Source organism: Lagopus leucura, unplaced genomic scaffold, assembly GCF_019238085.1.
Source record: "Lagopus leucura isolate 7727_CA_CO unplaced genomic scaffold, USGS_WTPT01 Super-Scaffold_100043, whole genome shotgun sequence".
Lineage (NCBI taxonomy): Eukaryota > Metazoa > Chordata > Aves > Galliformes > Phasianidae > Lagopus > Lagopus leucura.
The window spans coordinates 2,356,256-2,369,399 of record NW_024962290.1 but is presented as its reverse complement, the minus strand read 5'-3'; the positions used below and the strand labels follow the sequence as shown (position 1 = coordinate 2,369,399).

The 13,144-nt window shown below is 44.6% G+C and overlaps 1 protein-coding gene across 1 annotated transcript in view; it reads right to left on the bottom strand.

The window, feature by feature from the left end:
• Positions 1 to 12,827, bottom strand: part of PLXNA2 (plexin A2) — a 210,560-nt gene extending 197,733 nt beyond the window's left edge. The window contains exon 1 of the mRNA XM_042884112.1: positions 12,751 to 12,827. The gene's annotated coding sequence lies outside the window, so the exon portion shown is untranslated. The remainder of the gene's footprint in view (positions 1 to 12,750) is intronic.
• Positions 12,828 to 13,144: the final 317 nt, after the last annotated feature.

Here is a 13,144-nt window from a genome sequence, read left to right as displayed (position 1 = left end):
AGCTATACCATAAAAAAAGTCGGACAGCGAGGAGCCAGAAGAAACGTTTCAGTTAGGATTGAATACTTAAATATGTATTTTAGCACCTTCTGCAAACGGAGAAATCTCAGTTCCCAGCAAAGGCTGCAGAGCACAGCTTGAGTCTCATTTGTCCCTAAGACTCTTTGTAAGAAATCTGCAACTCCTCGGCCAATGATCTCTTGGTGTCCCATTGCTTTCCTTATTCACATCACAGCTTAAAGCAGCAGTGGGAGCTTTCATAGAGCCCGAGGGTCCCCTGCAGGGGTACACAGGTGCTCCCAACCTCCTGTCCTTGACACACTGTGGGCTTCTCATTGGGCTTTATACAAAACCCAGCAGCAGCCTGTTGGCTGCTGAGATCTGATACACCAAACACACACCCAACAAACCAGCTGGACTTCGTTCACATTGCTTCTACCTGCATGCAGGAGAAGATTTTGCTTTGCTGACAGCAAAGTGCAAGGGCACCACGAAGATGGGATCTGCATACAATAGCAGTGTGTTATTTTCTAATAATCTAAGGCAAGTCGCCAAGACCACAAACATTATGGAGTTTCTGCCACTGCAAATGAGAGACAGTAGCTCTCTCTGTAAGCTGGGTAGTTTATCCTTAATTGGAATTTGTATGTAGTGCATTGCTCTCTCCCCCACATCTATAAATAAAGCTGGTGTTTTGGCAATTACTGATGTCTGCTGTCATCTTGCAAGGCTGGGTTTTTGATGAAGCATGTGGTGTTATAGGCTAATATTTCTCATTTCTATCGTTCTCTAATTCTGTTTCTTTATGGAAATTGAGCTACAGTTTTATGCACAATGATTCTTTTAAACCCTCCCCCCTTTCCTATTTCCATGCTGGAGAATTGGGGGAGAGGAGGGCATGAGAGATGGGGAAAGGTTCAGGTGAGTGTGCACCATGGAGAAGGCAGAGAAACAAAGCTCTGGGCCCTGGGGTGGCCACGTAAGGGCCAGAGATGAGGACAAACACCACAGGGAGGCAGAGAAGCGTGCTTTGAATCTCAGCAAGCAGCACCTATCCCTGACCTCAGACAGGGCCACAGCTGCATTGGTAAACATTATTTCTGATCGGCTTCTGCTCCTCTCTGAGTTTTGTTTGCTGCGTGATTTGCTTTTTGTTTCAGCTTAACCTTTCCCTCCCCTTCACCTTTCATTCCTCTGCTTCTTCTCCATCGCTCCCTTTTCTCCCATAAATCTGATATTCATCTCCCTATGTTCCGTATGAACTTTCCATCTGCCTTAAAATTCTCCTGTACTTTCCAAACCCCCTTCCCACTAAATCCCACTAAATCCCACTCCCATCAAAGTTACCTGCAAAGCAACCCTCATCATCCTCTTCTCCTAAATGATTTTACTCTTTCCTGTGTACTTGTCTATTTAGGCTGCATTTTATTGCTTTTTAACATCACAAACCCGCTCCAATTCCCACCAAAGTCGGCACAGCCTCCCTGTGCTGCTAATAGGTGCTGCAGAAGAAGCAGAAGCTTTGCACCTAGAGCTGATAACTGCCATTTAGAGCTGAGGGCACTCCAGAAACAACAGGATCAGGCCTGATGTGTCTGCATAGCTAATGCAATCAGCCCCAGCAAAAAAAGAAATGCGGAATCAGTGCCTTCTGCTGTACCAGGCCTCCAATGGACATACGTTCAAGGATGCTGATAATCAGTAGTTTGAAAGGAATTAGCTGGCTTTTCATTCTCTCCCTCTTTCTATGCCTGCTTCATGAATTTTCTCTTGTGTTTAGTAGACCCATTTATAAAATATAGATTCCTATTGATTCCCAAGGAGAATGAACATTAATATACTCTAGTGTCCATCTGTTTTCTCCCTCACACGGCAGAAGAAAGATTTATACGACTTTTCTGGGTATGCTGCTGACCTGCAATTGAGTCAACAATCAAGTCACACTAAATTAAACAAAGATATATTTCTTCTCCTGCCCTACAGAGGAACACAGCACACGTCTGTCCCTGGGGAACTCGCACATCTCCTCCTTTAGGGTAAGGGAAGTCAAATTCATTTGGGTCAGAATGAAATCCGGACGTGAACAAAGGTCAGCCTTGAAATTGGTCTGAGTCAGCTCACCTGCACATCTGGATGCCATTTAGCAAAGGTGGGTTGATGGCTTCAGGGCATCACCGATGGGACCTCGTGCTCAGCTGCATACAGGCATGCACAAATACACATAGCACCCATGCAGATATATATGTGTATGTGAAGACACATTTATTCCACCCGTTTCTACAGATGCCCTTCATAATTAGCTGAACGATTCATCTTTAATAATGACCTGTAAGCTGGTTTGCTTTCCCCAGGTTCAATGAGATTCTGTGTCACAGAAAGAGCTTTGAAGAATGAAAAATGAAAGACACCACAAAACTTCTCGAGATCAATTGCTGTAATTATTCTTTGAATAATTTTCCAGCCATTATTCAGGCCCGGTATTTACATGAAAGGCTACTTTCAGGCCAACCAGAAGATCTCCAGCTTCAGGATTTACAGCTTATTGTGTAAGAAAGATTTAGCATTGCACCCTCAGGAAATCCATCTGTAGATTGTTGCGAAGATAAAGAAAAATATAAGTTCCTTTAATCTGAATGTCCTTTATCTGCTACTCATTACTGCTCAATACATTTTCCAGTAAGCTGGTGACAGTGACAGACTCAATGGCTTACAACCACACCACTTCTTTTCCCTGTTTCCAGCACTGACATTTACAAACTGCCAAGTACCCTGGACGTACGGACTAGAAAGTAGATCTTCATCCTTTTTGCATTAATTCAGGGTTCAGAGTCTCAGCGCACTGCCAAGGGAAGGGATAACAAAAGGGACAGCGAGAGGTTCATACGCTCATAAATATGTGACAGGCAGTCTTGTCTTATTGCTCCTTTTAGCACGCTGTGCTGCTGAAATTGATAGTGTAATATAGACTTTCTCCAACACACACTGAAAGCCATCACCGGGGCGTTCATTTTATCAGAGCTAATTTTTATGCTGACAAAAATATATATATCAGTGAAAGGCAAAATGTGAGCTGTTTGCTGCAGCATTAATTTTAAACATCTGGAACGGGAAATAGAGATGCAGATGTTTTGTAACGAAGACAGGTTACAAGGAAAATAAAATATATTGTGTGTTGCCATTGCTCGTTAATATAAATTGACATCTGCTGAGTCTGGAGGTAAACTGTGTTCTCCTGCCGTCCAGGCTGGAATAATGCTCCATCTGCTGTGTTAATGTGGCTCAGCATCATTTGTCCCTTAAGTCACCCTTGATAAGTACAGACCTGGAAAGACCATTTCAGACGATAGGGAGGTTATAGATGGGACATACCTAAATATCTCCTTACACTGCAAGAAAAGCTGCTGAAAAAAATACCAGCTTTGGCTGTTGAAGCCATATTGGGAAATCTCTCATCCACACGCAGCTTTCACATTCAGATGCTCCGAACATAATCCTGAATTTATTTCCAAAGGAGCTGTTTAGTAGCAGACAGTTGGAAGCTACAGAAGTCCAAGGCAAAAAAAATCTGCTCCAACCTATTACTCTCTCCGGCATATAATGGGCACAATGAACCCAAATGCGGATTTTTCACACATGGATGCAAACTCTGCTAATTCCAGCATTATTTTTCCTTCGCAACCCTGAGCAAATTCATGGGCTGAAACTTGTCAGCTATAAAAAAAAAGGGAATGAAACCAAAAAAATCGCCAGCTAGTTTGCCTATATCCACCATATGTGAGCGTACAGATGTCTAAAATGGGAGAAGCAAAGCAGCTACGTGCTTCGTGTTTGAGATATTCCAAGCTATGGGTGCTCCTGTCTGCAAGGAACTCAACTGAAGGGTCAGCCCAGCCTTCCTTACTCCTTTCTGATACCCAAGGATCCCTTGTTGTTGGGAAAGATCTGCACACAGACCAGGTCCACAATCTAAAATGCCACGGTGCCTTTTAAAAATTGCTCTCTGAATGAATCCATGGGGATGATGAAGTCAAGAAAATGTGCTCTGCATGCTGAAATACTCAAATAAGGCTGCAGTGAGGACAGGACCGGCGTCGTGTGAGGAATTTGGTGGCATGTCAGACATTTCAAAACACGAGGAAAGCGAAAATGCTCAAGGCAACTCCTGGAATAAACCCACAGGGACCCAATGAGAAACCGCCACCAAATGAAAGCATTACAGGAAAACAGATGGGGAATAAGAGAGGAACATCAGAAAAATCAAATGACATGTTTAAAAGGGCAAAACATCAATATCACCTGGAGAATTGATAAAATGTTTCATTTTAAAGGATGCTGTAAAGCAAAGAAATCATGAAATGCATTATAACTACAAAATGGAAAGAATGCATCTACCGTTATAGACAGTTCCAGCACCCAAGAAATTGGATTGCCTTCTCAACAGTGTGTCTATGTACTTGTGTCTACATATGCACACACGCCAAACATGAAAATTAATGACTTTTTCCCCTTTTCTGAATCCTCAGCTCTTAAAAATATCGTTTTCACGCTTGTACTGAAGTTATCGTTGCGATCTAAGAATTAATCACCAATTACATAAATAATTGATTATCACAATCACTCGCAGCACACTTTGATCGACATAGCTAAGATTTTAACAAAAGAATCATTTGACAAAAGTCTCCTTTTAATCCTTGACTTTTTACCATGATCTTCCCGCGTTGCTCAGAACAGAACAATGGTGTAATCAGGAATGAGTCGCATTACGGACCGACGCTTTTTCCTTGCCTCTCACCCATTCAATGCCTCCATCTTTTTTTTTTTCCCCTGATGAGTTCCATCATGTTTTCAAAGAGTAGATGGAAACGTAGATATAATTTTGGAATAATTGCGTGAAATCCATTGGTCACGAAGGAATAAAAAAAAGGAAAGAAAATCGTACCATTTTCTCTTTGAAACTCTTTTTCCAAGCTCTTGGGCTTTGATCCAAAGTGATTTTTGAGCACTGCGATCTTGAAGAGAGGTGTTTGCAGTGTTCACTGCCACAACCTCTATCACCTTGGAGAGAACTTCACCAAAATGGCATGGAAAGAGCTTCCAAAGCCATCACCACTCGTTTGCCACATGTGCTACCAGAAATCTTTGCAGGAAAGAGTGCAAAAGCCTCAGGAGGACGGTGCTCCCATAGCACTAAGGAAGGGCTGTCTGCCCTTTTGTTACGTGGTACACAAATGGGTAAGTGAGCAGAAAAGCCTTTGCAACACATACATAAATTCATGCTCTTACTGCAACGCACTCTCTTAACTCCTCCTGTTTGGATTGTGGTTCCACTTTCACCCAAACACGATGATTGAGTGCTCTTTAGAGCACAGCAAGAAGGATTGCTCTAATAAGGCCCCACCACTGCGGCATTCACACGGCGAGCAGAGCAAACAGACTCCATGGAGAGCTCTGGTCAGGGTCTGCTGTGCACCCATGGGTGCTCTGACAGTGATCCTGTACAGAGGGGACCTGAAAGCAAAGCATAGGAAACGTACAGCCTGATGGCAGAGTGCAAAAAGCATAAGGCCTTTGCTGCTGTCCAGCCTGCCCGGGTCTCAGAGTAGCCAGAGGATTGCATTCTAGATGCATAATAGATGAGATGTAAAAACTAATTCTAAAACCAACCATTACCATGAAAGTGTTTCACTTTACCTCAGGATAAAGGCTGCTTTTCACATCCCTCCTGAGCTGCTGCAGAGCAGAGCTGAGAAACCCAGCCAATAATTCATAAAGAATGCATTAAAAGAGAGATGTACCTGCAGCTCTCATAAACACCTGTGTCAGATGCCCAGCATTACCTTGCAGCCATCCATCACGTATTGAATCACAGATGAGCAATCATTGACCAACTGGTGCTCCTGCATCTGAGAGAGGCACTGAAATCCTGTTTGCCTCTGAATTATTAAAATATGGAAAGTCCTAAATTGATTTACAAATGGGATGAGCTGTAAATCTCCACATACATGTGCACATCTCCTGTTCAGGTTAAGACCACACGGCAAAGAAATAGGAGCGCTTGAAATAAGATAATGAGGGATAGAAAAGCAAGTCTGGCACCCGAAGATGGGTCAATACAAATCCACAATAACAGAAGGAAACGATTGCTTACAGGAAAACCATGATGAACTCCATGAACCCCTTCCAAATTTCCCTTCCATTGCACGCACATTTCTACATGTGTTCACATCCCCATTTACCCTGTAGTCTCGGGAGTTTGGAAACGAAAAGGGCACAGATTGAGCCGCACAGGCACAGCATCTTGGCTCAAGGCAGCAGCACCTCATGCTGGAAGGATCCATCTCCAGCTCCCAGCCACTGCAGTCCCTCTATCTGCACACGCCTGACTGATATCCTGCATTATAGAACTAAGAATTAATTTCAAAAGTACAATTCCGACACATAAGCCGTGCTGCTTGTTTGCAGATGCCATCATTTAGAGAATGTTCAAGGGAATTGTAAAACAGGATTCACTTTATGATGTGGATGAAGTTGGCACTGAATTCTAAACGAGCTGGATACTGCATGCTAAATTGTGTCAGCAACACCTCAGTGAACAGAAATATGAGCTTTTCTCTGTCTCCGAGACACCTCTCCTTGCGTGATACAGAGAGTGGCATCCTTATCAACTTAGACAGAACAGACTAGATTTTATGACAAATCTGTCAGTTGTGCGGGGTTTGAGATACATTTCCATCTGGGTGTACTTAACGGGTCTAACAGGGATGGAGTCTTTCAGATCTGTATTTTTTTGGAGTTGTAGTTTATGTAACGTATTAAAACTATCTGAAACATTTTTTCCCCCGTTCCCCATAGAAATCAACATTCACCGGAGCTCTCACAGCTGAAAGCAGCAGTTTCACAGTCCAATTTCCTTCCCCATTCATTGCAGAGGGAAGGTATCATGCTCCTCTCACCTCACACACCTGCTCTATCAGCTGTGGCAATCACATAACAGTATGAGCCAAGAGGAAAGGTTGCAGTTCTGACCTTAAGAATTTCTGAAACCAGTGGTCACAAGTGAAGGAACGGAGCTGCAATGAACAACTTCTAATGGCCCAACCATGCCTCCCACAGAGCTCTACCTCTTACAACTACACACATACTCACACAGCCCTGGCAATCAGATGCAAAACACCCAAATCTCTGTATTGTCTGTATGGCAGTATTTGCAATATTCCATATACTGAGGATAAGAAAGAGTGCCAATGCTAAAAATATCCTTAGTGCTTGTGAACTAACCCTATGTTTACCCAAACTCTCCTTTCAGTGTCTCAGGATTGGTGCCCTGCTCAGCTGTGCAGAAGTAATCAAAATGGTACCTTGCATCCGTCAAAAGATCTGAGAGAACAGTCAGTTGTGACTTTTGAAGTTTGTGCATCCAGCCATGGAAAGAAATAGGCGATTGCATCTGGCATGAAAGTGATAGATTTTCTTAGGGAGGCTTCAACCTGAAGTAGCAGGATTCGAGCAAATGATAAAAGCAGCATGCTTACACTTTGTTTCATCTCTTCCTCTTCTCACTGCAGCTTGATAGACCAGACTAAGATGTGACATGCTTACATTTCACTACCATAAGCACACTCTCCATACAGTGTCACTTGGGCTTTATCCACTGCAGAGTAAAGTCTTAAGAACACACTTCATTATATCTCAATAGAAGGCAGCACGGTCAAAACAGCAACTGCCAATTTGCAGGACAGTGTGGGCTCCAATCCGTCTGTTATTTATGTTATAATGGAAATGGGATGGAAGAAATGACAAATAAGCTTAGCAAATATGATGAGCATCCAGACGGGAAGGCATTATCAGCAAACATTCATTTAGCAGAGGCAACTACTGCTGCTACTGCCTGGGTACTGTGTTGGACAGAACACGAGCTTGGAACAGGAATACCTCAAATGAACACACAGAGAAGAAAAATGATGAAGGAAAATATCCCTGGCGCGGCTGCATATGGCAGTGAGTGTTGTGCCAGGACTGGGATTCCTTCAGCCACCAAGAGAAGACAAGCACTGCATCCAAACATCATGATTAACTCTTCAAATTCAATTAACTCTTGGTCCCTCTGGGATCCAACAAGAATTAGGAAATTGGGACTTCGGCTCTTGTATGAATGACAGAGTGGCCTGGGTTGGAAGGGACCTCGAGAATCATGAAGCTCCAACCCCCCTGTCACAGGCAGGGCCACCAACGTCCACATTTAATGCTCACCCAGGCTGCCCAGGGCCCCATCCAACCTGGCCTTGAACACCTCCAGGGATGCACGGGGCATCCACAGCCTCTCTGGGCAGCTGTTCCAGCACTTCACCACTCTCATAGTAAAGAGCTTCCTCCTGGCATCCAACCTAAACCCTCCCTCCCTCAACTTAAAACCATTTCCATGAAGGAATGTATCATTTAAAACCAAGTGCTGTGTGCTGCTGCTGCCTTGTCTGGACCAGAGGAGAAGAGGAAAGAACACTGCCCCTAAGGTTCCTCTGTGGCATGACCAGCAGCTGGAAAAACAGGGACACAACCCTCAGCTGTTCCATCTGCCTTTCAAGACTTATGCTTTTGAAGTTTATCTTTTGCACACGTACATGGGCAGGCACTTTCTCTACCAGAAGCATTAAGGTAGTGACAAGGACTAGCTTATACCTGAACAAGACTCAAAAGTAGGGTTCCTCTTCCATCATGCAAAAAACCCTCCTTAGAGCAGTGATGACCCAGCACGAACGAGCATCAGCTTGCAGCAGGTGTGCTGGCAGAGCAAAGCAGGAGCAGGGCTGACAGTCAGACGTGACGTTGTGATGAGAAACACTGGGAGGGACCACACTCAGCATTCTCATGCACAGCTCTGCTGACCTTCCCCAGCCAAGGGCAGCCCCTGTCCTCCTCCTTCCTTGTTCCCAGATTGATGGGCACGGCTGTGCACACAAAGCCTTCATCCCAAGTCCAATTCAGAATTCTGGTAACACCGTCTGCCCTTCATTTATATTCCTTCTCCTGTCAAAGTGACATTAACGAGCATAATCAGAGGGGGGCTTTGTGCCAATTAACAATTTCTCGTTAGCTTAATTAGGGGACACATGTTTTTAATCACAGCTAAGAATGTGGAGTGATTGAAGAATTGATTCGGAGCTTTTGAAAGCATCACTGTCAGTGTAGGGAATTTAATTCGGCAGATGTGGTTAAAGAAAGGGAGCAAAGGCCGTAACTGACTGGGGCTCAGTGAGCCTAATAGCAGGCTGGAGCACAACGAAGTGCAGTTACACCAGTAATGTTTCCCTGTTACACCCATGACTACCAGGTCTACTCTGAGACACTGAGAAACATGGATAAAAACACCACCAACACCTCTTAGATTGACATCCCTCGTTTGGCAGTGCAAATACACAACGTGCCATGCCTTCCTGTCCTGTCAGCAGGACAGACAGCTTCCTAGGCTTTTCCTCCACATTTATCCCAACGAGATGGATCTCCTGTTCTCCGTAATTGAGAAATGACCTGCGTAAGTGCAATAAATGACCTGGATGACAAATATGTTTTTTGGTGGGCATCACAGACCATTAGTCAGGAAAGTAGCCTTCCCTTACATGGATCCTTGCAAAGCCAATTCGCATTTTCCAGTCGTGAGCATTGGAGCTGAACCAAGTCAGCACCAGCAGTCCCAGGTCCCATCCCTCACTGGAGCAGATCCCACAGCCCTGCAGTGCTTTGCTGCATTTAATGCTTCCTTCTTGCAGCCCTTTGTGGTTTTCACTGCTTTACACCACCCAAAGCCCTTGGCACAGGGCAGGGATCCTCAAAGAAGTGCCATTCATCCTATACATTTACTGTGCTAATATTAGGCCACTTGATCTGAGCAGGTACTTCGGGATATCTTCCGTGCCTGGACTCTTTTTTTTCCCTTATGAAATGCCATCAAACTGAACCATTTCATCTTAAGTCAGTACTAAAATTGGATGTTAAATGCTATGAAATATGATGTTTTCTGTGCAGGCACAATGTGTCTGTGGGCCGCTGGGCTTCGTGGTTTTCAGGGTAAAGGAAGACCAGCTGTGTTTTCCTCCTCCTTCCCCTGCTCCAAAATAGGAGTTTGAGAATTAATGTCCTCAATTCAGATGATTTTTACCAGCACACATTCGGAAAGCAACAAGCACAAACTTGGCAGAGCTTTCATTTAGTAGCGTTTTGTCATCTTTTTCTTACCCTGCCTTTGGAAAAATACATGGGAATATCACATACTTCAGCATCCGCACAGTGTGAGAAATGATGACATTTACTGGCAATAGTATATATAGGAATAAAGGCCTCAAGGTCTTTGATAGCCGCTACAGTATTTATGCAAGTGCTAAAATGGGTCGTTTCAAGCAACAGAAACATATGAAACAAGAACCTGACAGCGTGGCCTTAACAAAAAGAGGTTTCTCCTAATGCAGCTGGGTCAGCAGATCTGAACCTGTCCACAGAGCACACATCTGGAATCAGAAGCCAACTTCTTTAACCTGGCCTTCTGCTTCACTGGCCGTGTCACCGCCTCCTCTACGGGGAAGAGGAGATTAAATGGCTGCCTAGCATCAAATACACCTGAAAACGAATTATGCTACAAAATTCCCTTGCCTCGACCTTGTGCTGGCACTCACTCTTACCACTATCATTGATGCCATTCTGCATGGGTGCTTTAAATGACCGCACACAGTTTTGGGTGATGGATGCTCGAGGACCCGCAGCTCTGCTAAGTGCCTTCCTCACCCCATGCTGCAGCAGCTAGGAGCCAGGTCTGATATCTCAGTGCCCCTTCATTCTGCACCCACAAGACCATTCCTCCATCAGGAACCAGCGCCAAGCAGCTCTGCTTTGGAGCACACAGCGTGCACGACAGACCTCGTTTCTTCCCTTTGATATTATTAGTTTTTTGAAGCTAATCCCCACCCAAAGCTTCTCCCCACCCAAAATAACAAGCATTGTGGAAAGGTTAAGGTCAGAAATGGATGGATTCCCTACGTTAGCAGACTGGAAATATTCACAGGATGAAATCAGCACAACCAAAGCCAGCTCTAATAGCTTTCATCTGTTCTGTTTGCCTTCTTTTGCTAATCTAACGCCCGTGTTTTTGTAGAAGAGGAGTTAAACAACTTTTTTTTTTTTTTTTCCTCCAGACTTATGAGTAATATGTAGCAAATCTGGAAGATCACTCATGCAAACAGTAGCTTTCCAATTCTCAGAAGCATTCATCTTCAATAAAAATTGTATGTGGGATTTTTCAGAAATGTCGGAGCCCTCATGTAAACGCAGCTATTGATTTCATCTTTAGAGCAGCAGTGTAAGATATATATGCAGTGTCAAAGTTGCTGCTAATGAAACTTATCTTTCCCTACTCAGTATTCTGCTTATTTGCCGGTACATAGAAACTGAGGGAAGTTGAAAATTATGCTGCAGTACAAGTAGGTGATGTATTACAAAAGATAATCATATTTTACAAAGCATCATTCATCCTAAGAGATCCCAAACTGCTTGTGAAATATTTGCATAGCCACACATTTTCTAATGCAGTGGCAAAATGAAAGGAAAAAAAAAAGAAGAGAATATGAGAATTTCTCAGTGCCTGCACAGAAGTGTTCTCCAACCCTGCTCTAGTGAGCTTTGGGCAGGAGCCCTCATCCAGGGACAGGACCTTCGTTGCATGACATTGCAATGGTTTAAATACATCGAGAGAGAGCCCCAGTTTTTGTGGCCATGTGTAACATTGCAAGGATGCTGTGTGCTTCCTTAACCCTAAAGGTGAGGTGACCCATCCTACCGAGGTGTAATCCTTACAGCACAACGTCATCCTCCAGCAGAACGACGTCTACCAGACCTGCTTTTGTATTCCAGGCTCTTCTCTCTTTCCCACCTATCTGTGCAGAGCCAGCTTTTCAAAGTCAGTCCGATGATGTATTACAGCAGACAGTTGCATTTAATACAGCATCATGATCTCTGAACGTCTTTGTCACCCACGCAATGCCAGCACTATGGCAATATTGATGGATGCTCCCCTGAGGCAGCACTGAAACAGCCCAGGAACCCCTCTGATGGGGGCAGTGCAGTTTATGGGGTGATCAATCAGAGCAGTGGGCTGAGATCCCCAAGCCTGGGGGCACAGCACACAGCAGGCAGCTAGGAGGGAACAAGCTTGCACCTCATCTTTCCTGATGCCATGGGTCTACAGCATCAGCGGGAGAAGAGAGAGCCTTCTGGATTCACACACACAGCATTTAACCACCTTTTGCCACCTGGAGAGGTAACATCCCTCTGATTTGTTTCAGGTTCTACATTACTGCTTTTCATGCAGACGTTTGAGGGCAGCCTACAGTAAAAGCTGTAGCACTTCTCAGCTCCTTTCCGCAAGGCAGACAACACTCCTGGGAAGGTCAGGGAAGCAGAACTGCAGACCTCCTGCAGGCATCTATCTGAAGTAAATCAAAGACCATCATCCACAAACACGGAGTGCACAAAGGCTCCAGCCCAGCAAGGTCACCGCAGGGCTTTCCTTCAGCCTGCTCACACCTGCCTCTTCCACTGCTTTCCAGAGCCAGCGGTCACCTAAGGATCTGCTCCACAAGCAGAGCTTTTCCCAATCTGGGTTACTCAGCTCAACCACCCCACAAGCAACATCCCACCAGCTTCACCCTCAGTGACCCCATTCACCCTCCATTCCATTACAGCTCAACTGCAGCAATTTGGACCCACCTGCAGGCATGGCTCCGCACCGATTACCATGCAGATTCCATAAATCCTGTAAGCTGTCATGATTAATCGGTAACAGCAACTTTAAGCACCTGCAGTTTGGAAAAACAAACAAGCAGTAAATTAGGGAAGCTTACATCTCATGCCTGAGACACTGCTCCCATGCCATTTTTCTTCATTATAACTATTGGTGGGTTTAGTGGGGTTTTTTTGGGAAACCTGTGATGCTAACCAGAGCTGTATTCAAGCACTATGTCAAATGGCATCATCATTATCAGTTCCATTCAGAGGATGTGGCTAAGAAGGTAATGGCCAGTTGATCTATCACAGAATCACAGAATGGCCCGGGCTGGAAAGGACCTCAAGGATCACGAAGCTCCAACCCCCTGCCGCATGC